This window comes from Prinia subflava, chromosome 1, assembly GCF_021018805.1.
Source record: "Prinia subflava isolate CZ2003 ecotype Zambia chromosome 1, Cam_Psub_1.2, whole genome shotgun sequence".
Taxonomy (NCBI): domain Eukaryota; kingdom Metazoa; phylum Chordata; class Aves; order Passeriformes; family Cisticolidae; genus Prinia; species Prinia subflava.
Genome location: NC_086247.1, coordinates 125,255,441 through 125,278,803, shown reverse-complemented (window position 1 = coordinate 125,278,803; position 23,363 = coordinate 125,255,441). Strand labels below are relative to the sequence as shown.

The 23,363-nt window shown below is 37.1% G+C and overlaps 1 long non-coding RNA gene across 1 annotated transcript; it reads right to left on the bottom strand.

The window, feature by feature from the left end:
• Positions 1–7,967: 7,967 nt before the first annotated feature.
• LOC134563062 (uncharacterized) lies at positions 7,968–17,856 on the bottom strand. The gene is made up of 4 exons (XR_010083310.1): positions 17,718–17,856; positions 15,900–16,089; positions 15,167–15,356; positions 7,968–8,086 (listed from the first exon to the last, which is right to left on the bottom strand). It is a non-coding gene; the product is annotated as an uncharacterized LOC134563062 (long non-coding RNA).
• Positions 17,857–23,363: the final 5,507 nt, after the last annotated feature.

The following is a 23,363-nucleotide window of genomic DNA, read 5'->3' as shown; positions in this document are numbered from 1 at the left end:
AATAAAAAATATCAAAGCCACAGCTCTATTTCAGAAACAGGGAATCTTGCTGACTTTTTAAACTGGATGTAATCAGACAACTATTAAGACTTCAGAATTGACTTCTCTGCTTTACCTATGTGCTAAAAACAGTGTCATTCTAGTCTTTTATCAGAACCACATGGTCTGTTTATGACATATCTTCAAATGTTATTTTTGGATCTTTTCCAGTCTAACTGTCTTGATTTTACAATTACACAGTTGCTTTATATAGATCTCATTTAGTCCTTGATGGACTACAGACATCCTGTTTGCTGGCCTATTATCCAACTTCTTATCAGTTCCACTCTAAACCATTATTTCAGAGAGTATCTGTTGTAGTTGTGCAACTTTCCCAAACTACAGTGTTTGATTCGAAAAAACTTGTTCCAAGCACTTGAAAAAATTTTTCCAACTAAAGAAAATAAAGCATATTTTAAGACAACCACACAAGAAAAGGCAAATAGACTAAAACATAAAAAAATTATTACTGTAATTGTATGAAACAGAAATATCTCTTGCATAAGTCCAGTGCCTGCACAAATTATCACACTTCAGGCAAAAACCTCCAACAAATTAAGTTCTCCTTTTGAACATTTCTGAGGCACTGGAATTTACTTTCAACTTGTCACCAGGGTTTCAAGAGGGATCTGGCCAATAATCTTAGACTAGAAAAAAACCTCCTTGTAAATGTGCTCCTTCAAGCAAAAGACAGGTTATAATTTTAGGTTTTGCTCCTGAAGAGAAATGTTTTCTCAGGTTAAAGCAAATGGTTTGTTTGCAGGCATTGTTCTCTCTATGTTGCATGACACGAGAAAGCAGATATAGCATATATAGCTCTGGATTTACATTTAATGTTAAAGGGATAAATTAAGCTAACTATATTGGTTTTTTAACTTTTTTCCTGTTTTTCCAAAATGCCAAGGTTCAGCACCAGCTATCTGGGGAGCTGATCATAAGAATCATCACTATTACATTACATTACATGGAACTTCAGGCCAGACACAATCGGTTGATGTCAACTGCTCACTGAGAAGTATCTCCACTTGGAAAAGGAACATTTGTAAATAGGCTGCTCCCATCAGCTGAAACAAAGTTACCTCATCATCCTCATCAAAACACCTTGCATCACATTAATGACCTGTTCAGGGACATCTTTTTGAACATTTATTAAAAGTACCTAAAGAATTTGTATAACAATAAGAATAAAAATAAGAATACCACCTCAATCACTGCATTTCAAAAAGCAGTCAGAAAAGATTGCTTTGTAATTTTACCAGAGAAAGTAGAGAAGGAACTGGAGAATTATTCTTTGCTGGCTAAAAGTGGTTTTAATGGAATCTTCAAGAACGACATCTTGAATGATGACCTATTCCTCACAGAACCATCACAAGAGAACTAACCCTCCTTATATGTTAACACCCCAAAAATATAAACAAGGCGTTTCATAGCTGGGATTGCTTATTTTGCAAATCTGTACCAGTTTTCCAAGGAGGGAATCAAATAAGCAAAACAGTCTCCAAATTTTGTAACTTCTTTCACCAAAAATACTGAACTGGGATTTCAGTAGCAGAGAATTACAATCAGCTTCTGCCTCAGAGTTCCCAAGAGCTAGGTAGACCAAAAGCCCAAAATAATCAGTTTTCTGACTAAGCATTTTGTTTTCTAGTTGCTTGAAGAGGTTTGGAAGTATCTCCCAGTGTTTGTCAGAACTTTTCTGAATGGCTCAAAGGCCATACACGGCTGTCCTTTCAATGCCATGGCTGATGACTGTAGTGCCTCAGAGGTCCACAAAAAATGTAATGAATCTCTGGATCTCCTCCATGAAAAACAAACAGCACCAAGCTTACAATCTTTCTCTTCTTCATTAAGAAGCTATTTCTAGAAATTTCTGTATTTCTATCCTTTTTCCAGCACAAAACCAATTGCACATTAACTAATATGACTGAAATGAGACAAATTAGTAGTATAGCATTATTGTTTTTCAAAGTAAAAATTTAAGCTATCAGCTTCCACAGCATTGCATATGGACTGATCTTTGAATGCTACAGTAGATGGTTCATTGGTCTATGTTACTGTTATACTTCTCAAATATCAGTTCCTACTTTCTGCTGTTTTGAACCCAGATCTTGATTGTACCAATCCATTTTTAAAATACTGCATTTGCATGTGTTATGCTGTTCCTGCTGTTTTCATTGGCTACAGATAGTCTATCCGTCTAGTAAGCAAGTCTAGGCTAAATTAAGTGCAAGTCATTGGGTCCAGAGCTCATGATTTTTATCAGTGGTCCAGCCCAAGACTGAAAATTGGCATTATGAAAAAAACCCAGAGCATTTTCTAACCAGGAGGTGTTAATATCAAGTGTGAATGTAAAAGAAATGAAATCTTAGAACTTATTTTTCTCCTCTTCTTTAGGATTTTTTTTCCCTCCACAGTGACTTAAAAATGTTGTTGTGTTGATAAAAATATAGGATTAATCATCTGTGTATCGTCTATCTTAATAGAATTGTTTCTCTACCTAATAATTGGGGAACAGTGAAAGCAGAGTTGAATTTTTCCACCTCATACTTTGATTTGAGACTGAAGCTAAAAGAGATACACTTCACACCCTTGGGGGAAAGAAACAGAAAATTAATCTTCCATTGCTGTTCTGTCTTTGTTAGCAGCGGGGTATGAGGTCACACTGCTGCCTCAATAAAGATTGCTCAACCTCCTATGCCAAGTGATGTGGTCCTGCAGAGTATGAACAGCTTGTCTATGAAAGAATCTCTGGATGCAGAGGCTCTATAAATACCTACCCTTTGCTGTTAATAAGGTGTATCAGCTGGCAAGAGGTCCTGCAGATGACTAAAGGCTATTGAACAGTAGTTTTCCAGCCCTGTAAAATTGCTCTCCCACACCTCCTTAGAGTTCACTCATGCTAAGGCATAGATCTGGACAAAAATCTAAGTTCCCAACATGCAAGGTTCAAGATACAAAAACAGTGATTTAATGCCCACTTGCTCCCCATGCCATTATCCTCCAAGATGGAAGAAACAAAAGAAAGGGTGTGTGGTGTGGTTGTCATTTGTGAAAAGCAAATTCTGTAGCTACTGACTGCCTTAAAAGGCTGGGAAATCCCTGGATCATATTGTCAGCATCACCCTCAACAGTACCTGTGTTTTTCCTTTTCTGTGTCTACTCTATTGAGTTGCATTTGTGAAAGAATCATAGCATATCCTGAGCTGGAAGGGACCCAAAAGGATCATAAAATCCAACTCCTGGCCTGGCACAGGGCAAGCCCAAGAATTACGTCCTGTGTCCAAGAGTGTTGTGCAAACGCTTTTTTGAACTCTGTCAGACTTGTGCTGTGACCACTTCTCTGAGGAGCCTGTTCCAGTTCCCAGCCACCCTCTGTGTGAAGAACCTTTTCCTAATATCCATTCTAACCCCCAATACAATGTCATGCTATTCCCTCAGGTCCCATCACTTGTCACTAGAGAGGTCAGTGCCTGCCCCTCTTCCTCCCCTCACAAGGAAGGTGTAACTGCAATGAGATCTCAGCCTCCTCCAGGCTGAACAGACTAAGTGACCCCAGCCACTCCTAACAGAACTTCTCCTCCAGATCCTTTGCCCTCTGTGTTGCCCTCCTATGAATGCTCTCTAGTACCTTTAAAACCTCCTTATATTGTGTTGCCTAGAATTGCATACCAATATGTGAGGTAAAAGACTAGTACAAAGAAAGATTAGGAAAGACCTACAGAGAAACCTAGGATAGCAACTGCAATTTTTTGAGACGTATGCAGTTCTAGTTCCTTCTCCCTTTAAAGGGTTTCTACATGCCAACCTCACTACAGAAGAATTTAAAAGATTACAACTAATGAACCTCATCTAATATTGACAATTTCCAGCACTATAAAATACTGACTTGCATGGCCTTAATGCACACCTTACAGGTAATGTCAAACAAGAAACTGGAACAGTTCCATATATGAAATCACCAGATCTCTCTACTCCCCACAGCCAAGAAAACACGTATGCTGTGGCTTTTTGCAGTGGAACACAACAGAAGAGTAACTACTCCGGCTAAGGGGGAAAAGGGCAATGATAAAGGAGGAAATACAAGAACAGGGAACTTAGCTTTCCACCAGCCTCCAACCTTTTCATTTTAAGCCCCTCACAAGACACACTTCCCTCCTTTCTTTTAGACCCTGACAAGCTCATGGAAGAGATACTCATTGCTAGTGCCTAATACGAGTTTTTAGCACATATCATATTCTTTGACTAGAGGTTCTACTGATCAGCTACATATGTGAAGGAACATGCCTGTTGTTTTGTTTTGAACCTGGCTCTGGCTACATAATGGCTACTTGTTAATTTTTGCTGTTGATTTTTTGCTCCTCCTCTCCCCACAATGAAGTAATATGGCAGCAATTTTCTGCTCACAGCCTGTGTGCTATAAATGAATCATTGTTAAGTCTCCTCTCCAAGCTGTCTTCTTTCCGTCAATCACTTGATTGAACACTTCAGCTCTCTAGATTTTTACTATTTGCAACAGAAAATAGCTCAGACACTTCTAATTCAGAAGTGGAAGTATAGTACTAAAAAATTTCAAAATAGCCAATAAAGCATCCTCAAAAGCCCCACCATACCCAGACCAGAATGCATGACGTTTTTAGAAATTATGCATGCTTTTGTGCACTATTGTTCTAGCTGTTAGGAACAATATGATTTATTTTTTCACCTAGTCAGATTTACAATTGTCAGTGGTCATATTTTACAATATTTCATTAATGACTCCAAAAATAAAGGCAAGGTTTAAGTCCTGACTTTAAGGCTCATACATTTCAGGGAACATTTTAGGGGAAAAATGAAAAACCCCACACTTTTATATCAATTTTCTTACATTCAACCTTTCAGCTTCCCTTTCTTGATGTAGTAACACAGTCTATTTACAGGAACACCCAGGCTTCCCTAGCTCTTGCTCACAAAACTGGTGGCCAGTACAGTCCTCTCAGCCTCCAGCTCCAAGATCTGTTGTCTTTTTTTATTTGCCCATGATTACACATCTCTAATCTTCACATAAAAATACACAGTTCCTTCTCACAGTTTGTTTGAACACTCACAAACCAAGCTGACTCTCGGCTCTTCTGCTCTTGAATCTACAAGTGTTGTATTCTCTACTTCTCCAGTGATAATGGAAGACCCCTCCAGTACCAAATTTAAAACCTTTTTTTTCCAGAGCTGTCAGTCTATTGCCTAATCTTGCCACGAACACCTTTAGCATTTTATCTCCAGAGATAAATCAAGGAAGTTTTATTCCTCAGAGTCTGATCTTTAAGAAAGAGATGTTACATTTATAGATCATTTTAGAGGATATAATTATATAAGCACAATTTAATAATTATGAGTCATTGTGGATATGGAAAGAGTAAATCATGTTAAAGAAATCTGGTTACTTTTAAAAATGAAAAATGTTATTAGCCTAGATAAACCAAGAGTCCTGATTTAGCTGGGGTCTTAAAAAGGTTCAGAGGAAAGTCAAAATGATGGATCATTGTTATCATTAAGAAAGCTTTGTTGTGGATGGAGTAAATCTTTATAAAACCTTTTTTCTCAATATCAAGCACTTGTGACCCAGCATTCACATCTGAAAATCTGTATTCTGAAGTCTGACTCTTTCCCATCCTTGATGGATTTGGATTTTTTAGGGCATCTGCTTTTCCTGAACTGTGATAAGTTCAGTTGACTCCAGATCTGATGCAGTTGCCTGCCTTCAGGTTTGAGCAGTACCAAGGTATCATTTACTACCCAGAAGAACAGGGGATTGGATGGAAAATGGAAAGGCAGCTGCTGAGAAGTGAAGTTTCACAGGATTGTAGATTAATATCAGCAGATTTTCATATTTTATTCAATGGTCTACATAAAGCTGTAATAAGTCAGATCATTAAATTTGCAGATGATACTAAAATAAGCAGAGTATTCAAGACTCAGAGGGATGCAAGAATAATCCTGACATTAACAAAATGGGCTCAGAGGTGAGATAGGAAATTAAATAAGTATTCATTTAATGTAATGAAAATTGATACACTTCAGTAAAAATAATGTTCAGGACACATACTGAGGCACAACTTAAATTATACCAAGGTAATTAGTATGTAAACAGAGAGAAAGTTATGAGCTATTCTTGCATTGCCATTCATAGTTTTAAATTCTAAGAAGACATGACCCCTGTCCTAAAGAGATAACAGACTGGCACATGCAAAATAACACAGTGTCATTTAACACAGTAAGAAAGAGTGTCTGCCAGCACAGTCTAGAAAAGAGAAGGAGAGCCCTCTGGACTGCTGATCACTAGGATGGCTCAGAAGAGCTACTGTGACGGCCATCGCCCCATTTGACTTTTGCTATTTTCTTCTCTACAAATTTATGTCTGACTAGAGGCAACTTCAAAGCTACACAAAACAGTTTAAGAAAAGAGTCCTCAGGTATGGAAATAGAAATGTCATATTACCTGTTACCTGAATGATAGTCAAGAGAATTAAATGCCTATTTATCAGAAGATACAAAAACACCCCAGCTGGCAAACAAAAAAAAAATCCCAAAATCTCAACCGCTAAAAGCAGGCCTCTAACTCTCTCTTAAGATTGCTGAAGGAAAAAGGTCAGAGAATAAATCAAGCAGAAAGTGAGCAAGATGCAGAGGAAAGGGTAAAAAATGGAAAAAACCTAAACCAAGAACATAATAAAACAAACCTGCAGGCAAGCTAAAGACAAATCCTTTGCCCTAGTTCACACCAGAAAAAAGGCAACCCCAAAAACATCACAAGAAGAAGCAAAAAAATTTTTACGTATATAGTAAAAAGACTGTAAAAGCAAAAGTTGTTTATTAATACTACTATAACAGCTTGTCATAACACATACCTCCAGAGTGGAACACCCCTTTTCATTATACTAGTGAAAATTCTGAAGAGGACTGAAAAAACTCCTCATCACAATTTCCCCATTGGACTATCCCTATTAAGGGTAGCAGGGTCCCCTGCTGTACTTGGTTTAGCCAAATTTCCCCGCCTAGTCTATTAACAGCCCCAATTAACTACAAGCATCTACAACATGTAGAGACTTAGTTAGACCTACTGTTTGTTACCATTTGAAGAGCAAAATTTCAAGGAAAAATAGCAGCAGTGTTAACAGAGGGAAACTGCCAAGGTCATATGATTCATTTATGTAGGAGCTTAGCAACAAAGGAGAGCTGTGAAATACTGTAATAGCAATAAGCCAGTGGATTAACACAGCATCAAGCAACATCTTGAAAGAGATCAATGTAGTAAACAAAATGAAATGCAGTGACAAGAATGAAATAAGGGTGCTCAGTTTCTAGCAGTATGAAAGACTGAATGAACTGCCAAGGACCCACATCTTACAGCAATACAAAAAAAGAGGAGGGGAAAAGATGCTAGCTTTACCTCACTTAAAAAGAACTGAAATAAATTTCTATTTCTTCTTTAATGAAATATTTTGTTGGTGTCTTTCCTAAATAAAGGACAAGAACTCTGATTTTTATAAATAATGTTATCCTAAAATATTTAAACAAAAATTAGAACAGTTACAGGACATAACGAAGTACTATTTAAGATTTCCAGAAAACAAAATAATTCATCTAGGATACACTGCAGTGTAAAAAAACACCCAGAAACAGTGACTCATACTGGTAAGCAAGCACTCTGTTTCTCTGATTTAAGTTTAGAAAACATAGTTTGATAAGTTTGTGGAAGAATTACAGTAAGTGTATCAATATCAATCAAGTCAGAAGATATATAAAAAATACACTATCAGGAAAAATACAATATCAGGAAACATTGCTCAGCGCAAATAAAGGGCACAGTCTGTGATATAAGTGGAATAAAACCTGTTAAAATACTACAAATTCTGTTTAGTAAAGATAAAACCTCATTTAAATATAAACTTACCAGATATCAAACCCATTGTGAATGAGGAGCATGCTAGGTGTCAGGGTGATGGAATCACTCTGTAGATATGAGTGCATCTTCTGTCAGTCACATCTTCTTGCTGCAAGCACCAAATTACATCTGCAAAATATTTTATCTTGATCACATCTGCTGTTACCTATCAATGTCTAAGCTTGTATATGAATGTATACAAGTGATGACACTAAAAAGTCTAATTTAGCAATAATATTTCCTATGCAAACCTCTGTAATGCCTCAAATACAGTAACAAATACATGGAAATACTTCTTAATAGCAAAAGCCAAAATTGTGGGTCCAATCCCCGTATGGACCATTCATATTTAAGAGCTGGACTGCATGGCCCTTGTGGGTTGCTTTAATGCAGAATGTTCTGCAATTCATCTGTGATTCAGTTACTATAGAAGGTGGAAGACACTCAAAAGCTGAAATCTTTATTCCCTACTACTTCTGGATTTTTGGCTCCTCCATCAAGTCATCACCCACACAGTTGGGCCTTCAAGGTGTCTGCACTTAACACCCAGTCTCGGTGAGTTTTTACTTAGTTGGATAATTCTGCTTTTCTGTTTGCAAGAGATGACAAGAAAGAAAATGTCTACTTCACTTCTTCCTCTCACTTTATACCATAAGAATGCATGTATCACTGTGTTTAGGAGAGGAAGGGCAAGGACCTCTGATACTACAGTCTACTACTGATACTTTTACCAGCTGTGTCAGGAAGAAATTCCTAAACACCTACTTTCAAATTTTTATTCTAAATTTATTGATGATTACTTTTCCTATTGTATCTTAAGGCTTCTTTGCCAATTAGTTTACCAGCTTCTGTTTTCTAATGTTTAATCCCCGAGGATTGAAAGGTTATATGAAAACTGACCTTTTATTCTCTCAGGTTTTGGTGTGCACCCCAGTTGTGTTTTGACTACCTGCTGGCAAGAACTTTCCACTCCTTCCCTCACTATGACAGGTGATTATACCAGCCTGAAAGTGATATTGTGTCCTCAATCTGAACAAGAGGAATTCCCTACTAATTCCAGCTACCATACAATCTACAGACAGCCTGAGAAAAACAATATTAATGTCTCTTAGCTTTTGGGTTATTTCTTATAAAGATGACTCCTTTTACAGTCTTCAAATAGAAGACTTTTTCACCTGCTTCTACACATAGGTTACTGAAACTGTATCTAATATTGTGGTAATAAGGAGAGGGTCTCATCAGCATCTTGCAAAAATAGCATTAAGCCTTCCCCCTCTTAAAAAGTAATTTCTCATTGCACACCACCTCCTTTCTCAATCCTTTAGACCCCTGGAACCGACTGGCAAACACAGCTATTCTTTCTCAATTACACTCAGCCACTTGTGCTTTGAGTTAGGATCAGGTATTGCCATTAGCCTTTCGGTGAATGACATTGCTGTTCACATTACTAGAGTTCATTAAATTTCTATTATTCTATTTATTTAAGATTATACTATATCCAGATCTGTATGTCCCGATGTCTTTCAGCTTTATCAGCTAATTTTCATTTCTGCACTCAAACATTCTGTGCCAAGGTAATTAGAGAAGATTTAAATAATAATAACCCCAAGACTGAGTCTCTAAGAGTCAAATATTAACTCCCACAGTGTTTTTATCAGCTTCATCCAGGAAAATTAGAACAGGTGAACTGCATGAGGCCAGAATTTCCCTTTTACCTAACTGCTTAGGGAAAGTACATGATTTTAGTATTGAATAGCCCATGAAAGATTTTTTCAAATTATTCCATAAATTCAAGTCTTTTTGAACTCCAGAACCATTTTTTGTATTAATAATCTACAGCTGTAAAGTTCACAGTTTAATTACGTGGTAGGTGAACTCCATTTTCTTTTGAACTTAACATCCTATAACTTAGTTCGATGTTAGTAAATTTTCAAAATAAAGGAAGTTAATGAGCATCCCTTTCTACTTTTGATTTTATAAAACACAATCATTTTCCTTATCTTGACCGTGAAAAGACCTATTGTATTTAGTCATCCATTTTTTCTGTTTCCTTACATACTTTAATACTACTGCATTTATCACAATCTCTCAAACTTTGCAATAATTGTTAAATTAATGATAAATATTCTAATATACTGCTTATCCCTTACCCCATGGAGAAATGGCAGCAATTTAATCTGAAATGACCTTGCTTTTGTTAACCATGCTGCATTTTACTGTTCTTCCTAGTTACCTGAGCACTTAAAATTTTTCTTCACTTCTTCAACACTTTTGAATTCTACTAAGGTCAGATTAATGAGCATCAAATTACTCTAATTATTTCCTCTTTTTTTCTAGTAGAAGTGCAGTATCTGTTGTTCTCCAGGGATGAAAGCATCTTTATTATTTTGGAACACTAAATAATGGGTGCCCAAAGCTGAACTCATTAAGCTTATTTAGTTTAGTTTCCAGGAGTTATTTCCTTTTTATACATTCAAACTCATGAATTGTCCTCATTTTGCTTTCATGTTCTATGTTTTCCTCCTAATTTAAAACCGAAACAGGGCATTCATTTGGATGTGTAGACATACTTCTTGAATTTATTTTTCCATTTCTTTAAAGCTTCTGAGATCAATGTTTTGGAGCTCTCAATTGATCTGTACTAGTGTAAAGCTTCCTAGGTAACGTTTTCTTTGCTGATGAGTTGTATTTTTTTTTTTCAATTCATTCAGACTTACTCCTAGTATATTTTTAATACAATATTCATTTAGTTAGGTTTAGACCTTTCCCTGCGTATTTATGTTCTTTATTCTGTTTATATTAATAATAATCTGTTTTATCTTTATACAAGCTCTTGAGGTGTCATTGGGAGGGAGCATTTCTTCAAAGCAGTGCCTTTCTACCAGCCTGCTACCCCTATGGGCTGAACAGTGGGGGAAGTGATGTAGCAGGCATCCAGGTGGCTCTGCACAGGGCTGTGCTCTGTCACTGCTGAGATGAAGGTGGATTTTAATAAGACAGGACAGGCTCAGCCAGGATGTCTCTGTTCTGTGTTCTCAGTACACAATGTTCCAAGGAGCTTATCAGCACAGCACTGTGCAAATCGGGCTGGAGCCTTAATGGACCCAACTGCATGATAGAAGAGCAGAGGTCTAAATACCTTTTCAGAGCCTGGTTCAGAATAGTCAGGTATATTAGAAACTCCTGGCCATACCAGAAAACAGATACAGATACATATATAAAATTCCCTTGTGATACCCCTATCCTTCTGTTTCTTGTGATCTTATCTGCTAACAACTCAGCAGAGATATTAGTGAGTTTTACTCATTTAAACTAAATAAATTTTTCCCTAATATCTATCTTTAAGCTTAGAAAATCAAGCTTTATGCTTCTAGTACTCACTCCTTATATTCATTTGTGAAACCAATCATCTTGAAAGCACTGTTCTGCAGAGAGAAGTGACTCTGCAGTGTTTGCTCACCTGAACTATGTCATGAAAATTGTCCATAAAAGTGAAACAGACACAGTCCCAAACCAGGATTATTTTATGTAGCAATATTTTGCACAGAAAAGTCACAATATGCTAACTAAACTACTTAACTACTTCCTATTTCATTCTTTTACAGACAATCTGAAACTACCAAAGGTATGATAGAATTCCTCTTGAATAAATAAAAAGTGTGATTAATTTGGATATATTTTCATTATAAAAAGTGTCTTTACAACATCATTAACATTTCATTTCTCCTGCAGGCTCTGTAAAGGCCGAATAAGAATCGAGACCATACCTCTGGCTGGAAAAATTGAATATTTCTCACCCAGCAGCAGGAGAAATGGATATGTGACTTATATGAAAACAATAACTGCATTTTAAATTATTTTATGTGGTTTACTCTGGGGTTTATGCATAGAAATCTGCAAAACAAGCAGTTCAGAAAACAGCAAAGTAATTTGAGGCTTTGTCAAGTACTTTTGCACTAAGATTGTCCGAGTCAATTACCTTTGCTATTCTAAGATCATACTTCACCTTTTCATTTCATAGTAAATCCCCTGTCTGACTAGTTCCCTGACTGATGTGTGGGTTTTTATCATAATGGAGTGACTAGGTTATAGCCATGTTGCTACTGGGGAAGAAATACCAGAACAAGTAAAAGGAAAATCCAATTTTAAGATATGTGAAACAACATCAAGAAGTACAGACCTATTTAAACATTTTGATTTCTTGAGAAAGTAAATTTTCTTTAAAAATCAGAATTAACTGAAATCAAATCATATGCAAAAATACGCAAACCAAAATAAAACCATAGCAAAATCTATAATCTCAGGCAAGGAGGAAACCTCCTGATTCTTTTACAGGGAATTCTTTATCATATTTTTGTAGAAAAGAAGAAGGCAGGAAAAGGCACCAAAGTCACAACTTCTAGCAAGTGAAAATAAAACTTTCACATGAAGATATTCATCATGACCCAGATGTGGATGCAGAGAGGTGGCTTGAGGAAAATTGCATTTCTCCAGTGTGCATTAAGGGACTCTGAGAGTTCTCAGGAGAATAAGGAACAAACAGAAAGGAAAGGTCCTGAAAAAGTCCTGAGGAGTTGCCACAGCACACTCTCTTTGCACATCTAATTTTTCCTAAAGATTTCATGAGGTAGCATTACTCAATACTGCCTACCCCTGACACCAGGGACTGACTGCTAAAGCTATTTCACTGTTCATACATATTTGAAAAAATGTAAATACATTGGGTAATTTAGTGCAACGTAAATCTACTGGTCCCACTTACTAGTTGCTTATCAGCCTTACAACTTCTGGAAAAGTCTAGGACCCTTGTTGTAGGCTCTAAATAGACACAAGCCATATCTCAGTATAATCCATGAAGATGGCTTGCTTATTCAAAGCAGAGCTAATTTCATTCCAAATACTCTGGATGGCTGTGCCCCTTTGACAGCAGAGACATCATTGCTCATGAGAAAGGCTTGCCAGGTCTCTGCTACTGTACTCACTCTGTTAGATTTGGCTCTGTTAATACTTGTCAAAGTGTGTATCTACAGAGAATTCAATCAAATCTTGTATTTGTTTCACTTCGAGGTTACAGCTTTAGTTGATGGGTTTGTTCTAAACAAACTTCAGACAGCTGGGGAAGTTTCTAAGTTCACCCATCATCAAAAAAGAGAAAGGCACATTTTTCTTCCTGAATCTGATTTGCACTGCTGCTACTCTTTTTTTTTTTTTTTTTTTTTTTTTTTTTTTTTTTTTTTTTTTTTTGGTATCACTATTTTCATTCTTGTGTATGTTTTGATGACAGACATATATCTGCTTTTGTTTGAACTGAAAATTTTACTGTCCAACAATTTTGCTTTTACTAATATACATTTGGATTTTTTTCCCCCAAATATTATTCTTCAAAGCTCCAATAGATGTCACTATCAAAATATAAAAGAGAGCTGGTTGTGTAATGCAGTCAAAGAGAAACAGCAGGGAAGCCTCACTTGCTGGACTGCTTCAAACCCCGGCATGAGAGCACAACTCATTAAGCTAGACATGGAAGAGAGCAGCTGCCAGCCATAGAGTGCACGCCTTTTCATTCTTTAAACCCTCACTGTTAGATCAAAAATATCTAATAGTTTCACTGAACATGAAAGTAACACTGAACCTACTGGGTGTTTGGGCTAATAAGCAGTTTCCTGTTAGGTTTTTTCCTCTCTGCCCATTCAACTTCAAAAAAATGACCTATCTTTTCTTTAGCCCACTTTGCAGATTACTGTGCTGTGTTTTACAAATGCTCGTTTTTCCTGTTGGTTTGGATCACATCTGGAGTAAGTCTGCTGTGAAGCTTTACTACTGCTTTTGGAATGACATGTCAAAACATGACAGCACTGCTTGAAACGGCTAAGTAAAGCTTATAATAAAATGATTTCAGAGCTATTTGCCCATACTACAGAAACGTAAGCTTTTGTAGTGACCAAGAAGATACTTTGCTCTTTCATCTAACCCTTAAGTCTTTGGGAAAAAACCCACATGCTTTCTGTATGAATATCGCAATTTTTCATTGTTCTAAACAATGTCTTTATTATACTGCTTGAAAGAGGAGGTAAACTCTATACCTCTAGTATATGATGCTGAGATGGGTCTAGTAGTTCTTGGAAAACTAGCTACTTTAAAAATTAAAACAGATTATTTATTTATTTTTAAATAAATAAATAAATAAACATGTAGCCCCTAGTTCTTGGGAACACACCTGGGAATGGGAGGCTTTCCATCTTTAAAAAAATCTTGTGGCTTTTCCTATAAATCTCTGCAAGCTTGTATGGTGAATGTCATTTTGAACAAGTAGTAAAGTATTTTCACTGGTGCAAGTTTGTAAAGTTTGTCCTTGCTTCAGAACCCATCCCCAAACTAAAACGTACCACAAGATGTCAGTGCAAACAATTCCCATATTGGTGGCTCCACATGATTTGCTTGTGAACCTTATTCCAGTTTGAAGTTATTTTGAGCAACAAATATGCCCCAAAAGTTTCTAGTCTATTTACAAGCAAATAGCTGAAGGATGACAGAGAAGAATTAAATAATTTGTTGCGGGATGACCTACCCAGCCTAGATCCCCACTGTTTGTGTAGGAAGTTGTCTTGCTTTGTCTAGAATCCCAGACCTGTGCATTAATTTGAAGATGCAGAACACTGGAACAGTTCTGCTAAAGAGAAGTCTGTAGAAGTCTCTACAATCTAGAGAACCTTTGTGTTGGAATACAAATGTCTTTGTAAAAAAATTACGCCTGAAGCTACAGAATTTACAATATGCCACTGCACTTACCTTTTAAACCATGTTTTAAAACAATTTGGCTGGGCCACAGTTTAATGAGCTTAGGATGTGAGGGAATTCAATGAGACAAGAAGAAAAAACAACCAACACAAAGGTCAGCACAGCTACCCAATTTATGTCAGCCAGAGCTCAGGCTCTTTTTAGTGAAATGCTGTAGGAATAAGACCAAGCTACTGCTTCTCTCTCCTCTGCCTATTTTCATGTTATTTACTCCAAGACCAGCATTGATTTAGAATGATGGGAACCTCCAAAAGGTATAAGCACTGGGGTATGCTGGAGACCACCAAGTACACGTGCACACTCTACAGGTTGCAAGGTTTCTTCCCACCAGAAATTATATGACTTGAGTACACATAATCTAAAATTAGCTCTTAGGGAACACAGCAAGTGCCTTTTCCATTTGCTTTTTACCTGCTGTTTCTTGTGAGGAGGAGTTATTCTTTCATCTCTTATTAATCTTCTCTGATGTTCTACTGACAGCAGGAAATTTATCTGCAAGGCTCTCTTCACGTTAGACTCAGTTCATTAAAGAAAAATAGACTCCAGGTATTCACACATGGTGTGTCTAAGCAGTTTACTTGAGTGACTACCTCCAGAGATGCTGTAAAATGGGAAGACAGAAAGCAGGCTTAAAGTGTACAGCATCCCTCTTGACTCTTAAAACAATCTTCCATAGGTAATGCATTCATAGGGATGGTACTGGGGTCTTCAGCCTAGCTGGCTTTCCCCATTTGTGTTCCTCCCCTATAGGAGGTGTCAGAAAGGCAGAGAAACCTTGTAAAAATCCAGGTGAAGCAAAGCCAAAAGCAGCATTCTCCAATAGCAATTGCCATAGCACAGTAAATAATTAACAGGATTCTAATAATCAGAGTTTCTCACACATCTGGAGTACAGAATTTTACCTAGCCTATAGTGGTGAAGGGCCGTGAGGGGAAGCTGTATGAGGAGCAGCTGAGGCAATTGGTCTGTTCAGCCTGGAGGAGACTGAGGGGAGAGCTCACTGCAGTTACCACTTCTTTGTGAGGGAAAGAGGAGGGGCAGACACTGATCTCTTCTGTTTGGTGACCAGTGACAGGACCCGAGGGAATGGCCTGAAGCTTTGTCAGGGAAGGTTTAGTTTGAATATAACAAAAAGTTTCCTCACGCAGAAGGTGGTTGGGCACTGAAACAGCCTCCCCAGGGAAGTGGTCACAGCACCAGTCTGACAGAATTCCAGAAGCTTTTGGACAATACCCTTGGGCAAACGGTGTGACTTTGCAGGGCCAGGAGCTGGCTCTAATGATCCTTGTGGCTCCCTTCCAATTGAGCATATTCTGTGGGTCTGTGATTCCATACTTGTTATAGAAATAAAGAAAATAAAATGTCAAGTTCACGATGATCACAGCCATGAAAGGCTGAAAATTTTAGCAGGACTTTTAATGCATAGTTTAAGAAATCAACGTATCTTCTTCAGATAAGCAAATAAGAAACAGAAACCATGAAGGAAAAATATTTTTCAACATAATTGTAGCTCACTTCTCCTAAGAAGCTGTTTCCTAAGTGAACCTAAGTAAAAACAAAGCCATGTAGTGTTATTATTTTGCACCTTTTTAACCTTACTGTCTGCTGAATATATAGTCAGTAAAAACATGGATTTTATGACCGCAGGTACCCAGAAATTACTGCAGTTACTGGAGATCAGTTACCTTCTGGAAAACACAAATCTTCATCTACATATCCCATTGTGTCAGAATTCAGACATAAATCTCTACATCTTATAAACCAAATGCATATCTGCTAACCAGACAAGCTCAAGGACTCAGGCACTATTAATTCTGTTTCCCTGAGATCTCCTCAACAGGAAAATGGACCTTATAGTTGAATATTTTCCACAGAGTATATTTAGACTACATAACTACATTTTCCGTAAGTTCCAGAAATTCTTCCAGAAAAAACAAAAACATCCCGGTGCACATTTTTTGGCAAAATTCACTGAGCTCAGACTGCAACAGAACCTAAAAAGCTGAGTTGCTTTTACATATATTAATAGTATATTGATTAATATTTTATAACCTTTTTTAACACTTATCAGTCATCTGTTCCCCTCTAAAATCTGACTAGAAGACATCTCTGATAATTTCTTCAATGGACTTACAAAAATTAACTTCACAGCTACTACTGTGTTACACTGCCTATAACCTTATTGTTTGTGAAATACTATCAAGAGGAAATACTACCTGAAATTTGTTCATGCCGAAAATTCAAAAGAAAGAAATTTTTTAAAATACTGGACTTCAGCATCCACTAAGCAAAAGTGGTTTCTGGTGGTGATTCACAATCATTGTATACAACCCCGTATATTCATTCTGCTAGAAGAGAATATTACAGTAGGAAATGTACTAAATTACCCTCTTTAGTGGATGTATTTATCACAGCTACAAAGTCTAGTGGCCTATCTTAATTTCATTATCTTGCATATGAGTGCAGTAGAATCTGACAGGACCATAAAGACTTGTGTTGTGAATATATGTCAAGTTCTCAAATGCACCAGCATACCATTTCATCCTCTTTATTCAAATATTGTCAGAAAAATCCCTGATACATAGGAGAAAACCCATTTGCTTTGCACTTATCCAAGGCACAGTGTAACAGAGAAACTCCTACATAGGAAAAGCTCAAAGAAAGAATAATAACAACAACCATGACCACAAAGAGGCTATAGGAACTCTTTGTGGACCATCTCCTCTATCATATCTGCTCTTATTAAATTTCTGTTTTGAATGACAGTGACTTTGAGCTGTTAATTTCTGTGCCTGACAGGCTTGCAATTGTGACAGGCTTGTCCCTGTGCCAGGACACATCCCCCTGGCCACCCCAGCAGAGACTGCGATAACCTGTGCTCCTTTCTTGCCCTACAAGTTTTGCTGCTCAGGTCCAGCTGTGCATCCCTGCCTGGAAATGCTGAGGAGACTGCTCACCTCACCTTGACTGGGCTGCTGGACACTGCACAATGCCCATCTCTGCCAATGCTCAGATGTCTCCCAGCTGTACTCAGAGATGAGTTATTTTGCATGTAGCATCTTAAGAGCTGGTTAATTCCTTGGGAAAAATGCCACAGGTTTCTATGAGGAGGTGCAAGGAGGAAGGCATTAGTAGAATACAGCAAGTTTTCACAATCCTATGATACCCAGGACTACGTTAGCTAAATTCCAACTCTACCACTGTGCTTTCTTGCAGGGAGAAAACCTGGGGAAAACAATACTGAAGAATAATTCTTCTCCTGTAGCACTAATCATTGATAATTGTTCTTCATTAATGAGGACATTTACACATATACTACAGTCCAATTATCAGGCATAATTAACCATAATAAACTATAGGCATGAGACACTCATAGACTTTCTCATGAATAATAGGGATATTGTTAGCAAATAAAAAATGTATTCAAGTATATAGCTTACTATTGGCCATGAAATCATGAAGACATTACTTTTCTCTTACAGCTATATTTTGGATAAAATAATTAATATATAAAATAAAACCAAAGGTGATCTGACCTTCGATGACAGACTTTGTTCTCAGAATCTCAGAAACTTGCCTTTAATTTCTTTCACCAATCCCTGATCATCAGGCTTTCCTCTGTTAGACATCACTGTGAAATCTCATTTATGGTCATAGATAGAAAACTGTGAATACCTGAGGTTTTGCAAAAATAAGTACATTGGTACATACCTACACTGCTGCAGTATGTAACACTTTTCCTTCCCTCAAAGTATTTTTTTTGCACTGTGATTAAAAGAAGAGCAAAAATAATATCTTTGCTTTCAGAATGATTAAAGGTAGTGAGTCAGCCATGAGTCATGAGCAGAGAGAAGGTAAAGGGCTGGTGGATCTGAAATCACAAATGCTGCTACGTGAGGCAAAAGAGTAATGCCATTATCTTCAAATAACAGGCCCATGACCTCAGTGCAGACAGACAGCAGCAAGACATGATCACACTCAGTAAGGTAATAAGCTATTCTTTGATCTAAAAATTGTAGTTCAATTGTCTTACTGTATTTTTCTTTCCTGACAAACATCTATAATTGTAATTTATGTGCTGATAAGTACTTACTTTCAAGGTTTGTGGAAAAAATGTAAGTAGCAGAAAACACCATAAATTCCATAGTGTTTAAAATTTTCCATTATTTTCTTTACTAATTTAATGTCCTTTTAATCAAACATTGCTATTACTGGGCTGTCTGTCTCTATCCCATTAAAATCAGCAGGTAAGAAAATGATCCACAAAAACTGTAGTGGTACATTCTGGAGCAAAGAGACAGTGACAGCTAAAGCATGGTGCTGAAGGGACAAAAAGTAACCACAAGGAATTAATAACAAGGAAGCAGCAGAGGGAGTAGAAACTGGGAAAAGGACAGTGCCATGTTACTGGAATCTAAATAGAAAATGAATCATTAGAGGAAGCCAGGCAAATACAAGTGAAATAAATATAACAGTAACAACATATGAGCAGCATATTGTGTTTTTTGAATATTAGAAGATATCAGCCTGTTGACTGATAAGAACAGTAAAGGAAGTAGGCACCTTTAGGTAAGTATTGGCTCTCATCAAATAAAAAATAAAAATAAAATATATAAAGTAAAATAAAATAATAAAGTAAAATATTTGTGGATATGGAATATACCACTATATACCTCCACACATAACAAACCTAAGGCATGAAAGCAGAGGATATTTTACAAAGATGAATAAGCACTAGAGCGAGAAAGAATAAAGGAGGAAGCAGTAAAAATAAAGCAAGGGGTGGGGTGGAGAGAATTCATTTTGTATCGCTTTTCTGTGCCAAACCATAAACACAAGGACACTCAGCAGTTCATTCTTACTCAGTGTTTCCACATCTTTTTGCTGTTTTCCATAGGTAGTGCAAAAAAAGACAAAGAATGGAGCCAAGCTTTCCATTGGCCTCGATATTAATATGGAAGTGCTTCTCCAGCATGTGGGACATCTTATTTTTGCTTTATGTTGGGGTACGTACCTGAGTTTCAAATGTGGCATTTTGATACTTGTTTTCCCAATAGAAAGAGAAAATCCTGAAGTCCACAATACATCTCTTGTTTGCTTTGTCCTATATGCTGGGGCTGGAAGGCAACAGGGCATATGGTGGTGAGGTCTGCATGTGCTGAGAGCTACTGAGGGTCAGGGCCCCTTCGAGAGCCGGCTTGTGGCCTGCTTTGTTTGAATTCCAAACTGAATTGCTGGTCACACACCAGCAGGGGACCAGGAAACCCAGCAAAACTCTGCCTCAAAGGCACTGTGTACGCCTGTGCCGGAAACAGAGGTTTTATGGAAAAAGGGTAGACCAAGAATAGATTTTCCCATTCACCATTAGCAATCCCAAGTCCTTAAAAACCATGAGTCAAGCCTCATGTAATCACTAGGGTGTTTTAAGAGGGAAAATGTTTTAAAATATTACTGATTAAAATCTTGTTTGCCTTTTAGATTTTGAACTTTCTAGCAGGCAAAAATATTTCTTTATTCACACAATTTCAGGAGCCAGAGTTTTAAGTAAAACTTCAACTAAGGGCAACATAGTTTATATAATAGGCAATGCTTTGAGTATTTTCTGAGAGTTACTATTGTTCTTGATTAACTACATTACTAGGACTTACATTTTTTTGTTACATTAAAGAGCAAGTAAGAAAAAATCCAAACAACTCTTACCTTTAGTGCCATGCAGTTTAGTAGTTTCTTATCACACTGCATAAATTCCTGAAAGCTAACAGACATTTGGCTGTAAAAAGCTTCAAAATATCTGATCAACTACCTCCTTTAGACAATGTTTTAAGTAATGATGTCTTAATCCCTCAAATCTGAGAGAAAAGTGGACAACAAAGACAACAGAAAGTGTCCCGAGTCCTTTGTATCTCGTAAGTACAGGTTACAGCTTTAACTGTCAGCATTTGCAATGTCAACAAAATGCTCTGATTTTATTATACCAGAAAGGATGCGATGTTAGCCACTCTCAGGAATAAGCAATTGTGCAACTCTGTTCCTTTTAATCAATGTACCTTACCAAAGCTTGAGTTGCAGTAAATATTGCATCATTTTTGTTTTCATACAGAGAATACTCTGCCCTGATCCTGAGGTCAGGAAGTTTTTCGGTGACTTGAATGGTGCAGGGTCAGGTCTCAAGTGACACAGGATTCAGCTGCTTACTTCTGGGTTTTCAGTAACTTGATATTGCTGTGTAAATAGTCCAGGAAAGGCCATGTGTAGGGATGTGACATTAGAACAGCTGGTAGGAGCAGGGGAATAGCTTTTTAACAGTCTTGATGAAAAAAGTTCTGTTTATCCACATTTTTTCTCCTAAGGTGTATCACTGGGGAGTTTAATAACAAGGAATACCAAAAGGAAGTCTTATGCAATAGTGGAAATTACAAATGTTATTTAAGAAGTTTCACACTTGGACATGTGAGGCTAGACTGTTAGTCTCTAGAATACTTAGTAGCTTACTAAAAGAAAGATAGTTACTTACATTATTTCTGCATCAATATTGTGTTCACTACTGTCCTCACACAATTCACCTTATTTCACTTGATCCTATACGATCATTCAAACCACAAAATATGCTCAAATTCTAAAGTAAGTAATGGAATACTAAAAAACTGAGGGGAGAAGGCTGGCTTATCAAAATATCATGCTAGCAATGAGCATTGCTTGCAGTTTGCATTAAATTAATTGAGTTAACTGCATGATATATATTAACTGCACCCAATTCAATTTAGTGGCCAACTTGTCTCTAAAGTCTCCTGATTACTCCCAGCCAGACAGCTTTGGGATGATTATTTCACTTTTTGCAGTAGATATAAAGAATACATAAACTAGATCCAGTAGTGGTGTTAGGTGCCTAAAATATGAAATAAGTTATATTTTTAAAAATGTGTGACAAGAAAGTTGACAGGGATATAGTTACCTACCACATGGCTATCGAAAGAATGGTCCAAAGCTGTTTCTAAGAGCTTGTCCCTGAAACTCTCTTCTCCAACAATGGCAAATCCTAGTTTTCAGTTTGTAGCCAAAGGACTGCATACCCAGGAGATGTTATTGTAAAGCACATGGGTCTTGGACACCCACCATGAGTCTGTTCAAGCCTTCATCTGAAGGAGCTGTTCTTAGACCCTGCTGATCAGTATGCAATGGAAGAATGTTGCTCCTCTCCTGCACTGTGCTTTCAAACCAGCTATACACAATGATGAGTCCCTGAAAGCAGGAAACGGGGATCTAAAAACCCTTGGAAAAGTGGGAAATTGTTTGGCCTCTGCTTTAAAGACTAGGTTGTCCTCCTCATCATACATATTTTATGCTTGCCCTTGAAATCAGATTCATTTCCTCATGGAAATACATGACATTCATTAAGGACAGCTTTAAAATTAATTCAATTTTACTTAATTCTTCATTGTTGCCCCTCCAAAACTGCCAGTTTTTAAAGGAAGAAAATGTTAAAATTTTGTCCTGTTCCTCTCTGAAGGATGTATTTTGATAAGGAAACTGACTTCAGTATGATTCTTCATTATCTCATATTAAACATGTCACCATAATATTTGGAAAACATAGGGCCACATAAAAAGTTTGTACTTCTGGAATCAGATTCTGTTATTTTTAAATGATATATTAAATAACCTATCATTAAGGTTCCTTGCAATCCAAGCATTTAGATGATTTTATTTTACAATTAAGTTGATACTATCACTAGACATTGCAACAATTTTATATAAATAACACTACTGTGTTTCTAAAAATTTATTGGAAGCATCCTGCTCCATAGACAGTGGCATCTGTTACAGCTAAAGACTGAAAATACGGGTTAATTAAAAGTAGGCTGTCTAAATCTGAGATATCTGTTAGACTGCCATTAACATCTTAAAGGAAAATGAAATGGGTAAAAGAACACAAACTCATTTTTAAATCCAGGTATTATTACTAGTTCGAAGCATCTAAGACAGACTCCATTTTTTAGCTGCTTGACTTTAAGCACTTCTAAAAGGCTTGGAGCAAAAAAAACAAAGTTGGATGAGTGTGAGGAAAGAAAAACAACTTAGATCCAGTATTTTTGCCAGTCCTGCTGTTTGGAGACTCCCTTTACCATTTGTATTTAATTTTCCTATCTTAGTACACACCAACTTTCCAACAGCTTCTGAAAGACAAGACGTGCATCTCCCCTGACATCACCCAGCAGGAAATTACCAGAAATTAAGGGCTCAGCCTTGCAAATATTTTGTCACGTGAGTGTCAGTGGGATACCCACGTGTAAATCCTGGTTTGATCACTATCTAAAGTTGGCAACGCAGGTGTATTCCGGAAATAACTCAGCCTAAACTGCATGTCTGCATTACACAACACATACATCAGCCAATTTTCATTGAAGATGTTTCAACTCATACTAGGCCGAGTTATTTTATCACGCTGTTTTTAATCATTTTCTTGCCTCAACTGCTCATCCTCATGTAGCTGTATGTTATGAAAACTGAATTGGGCATGACATGGAGATTCTGGTGTAATTCAATCATTACAGAAAAAATGACATCCACATATGTTTATGTTTAGCCCCAGTAAGAAGACAGTCAATCAC